Source organism: Microtus ochrogaster, chromosome 7, assembly GCF_000317375.1.
Source record: "Microtus ochrogaster isolate Prairie Vole_2 chromosome 7, MicOch1.0, whole genome shotgun sequence".
Classification (NCBI taxonomy): Eukaryota; Metazoa; Chordata; class Mammalia; order Rodentia; family Cricetidae; genus Microtus; species Microtus ochrogaster.
The window spans coordinates 63,113,694-63,114,896 of record NC_022014.1 but is presented as its reverse complement, the minus strand read 5'-3'; positions in this window follow the sequence as shown (position 1 = coordinate 63,114,896).

The following is a 1,203-nucleotide window of genomic DNA, read 5'->3' as shown; positions in this document are numbered from 1 at the left end:
CTTACCAGGAATGATCTTAACCTGCATCTGCCTGGAGTGGGGAACCATGGCGACTCACTGACTCAGCTTCTTTCTCCCAGCATCCTGTTCTGTTTTCTCCGCCTACCTAAGGGTTGGCCCATGAAATGGGCCTAGGTAGTTTCTTTATTAATAAGAAATCATTCCCACATCATTTGTTTATGGCCTTAATTAAGGAATTTCTTGGGGGAAAATTTTGGTTTCTTATTAGCCTGCAAGCTACTCCTCAGGCCCACAATGGCAAACAGGCTCCTGAGCCCTGCTTAAATAATCATTTAGAAGCCGGGTGGTGGTGGCGCATGCCTTTAATCCCAGCACTTGGGAGGCAGAGGCAGGCAGATCTCTGTGAGTTCGAGACCAGCCTGGTCTACAAGAGCTAGAAAAAAAATCATTTAGGGAATTTGGGCATAGTTCTCTCTCCAAACTACTTCTGCTCTTTGGGGGCATTCACAGTGACATTTCAGGGGCTCTTGATCCATCAAACCACACCAGTTAGAAGAAATCCACAGGTCCTCATGCTCTGTGGAAACAAAAACAGAACCTCTTTCCCAAAGCAACATATCCTTAGACTCATAGTTTAAAGTCAAAATACCTTTTTTCGCAGTTCCTGTAATCAAATGTCTTTCTCCAGTCAAAAAACCAAAAGAAAACACAATATACATAATCCAAATTCTCTGTGCACATTCCATCCTTTCGTGGTTTATAATCTGACTGTCTATAGTCTGTCTAAGACTCAAACACAAAACACACACACTCATCTTTAACACACCCTCACCATTCCCAAGGGCAATCTCGCTGGGGCCTCCACCGGTTCCATTCTGTGCCCTACTTACTACACGCTACAGGAACTAGGCTGGAAATTTTAAAATATACACACAGAGACAGACGGGGCCACAGGGGACATCCTTGAGACAAGTATGCCAAGAATGTCCCCTTTATTGTGCTCAGGGGCAATTTATATAGGGCTCTGGCCATGCCCCAGCTCTGGGGATCTTTCAGCTGCAGATCCACCAGCCTGCCGTCAGGGTCTTGTGCTCAGAGCAGAAGAAAACAAATTTCTTGTTTACAAGAAATTCAGGGTCTGGTGGTCCGCAGTCTCCAACATTCTGTACCAACCCAGGCCCCTACAAACACTGAAACCATAGTCTGGATTGTGCTGGTGGCACAGCTCTGTGTTGAACGTGA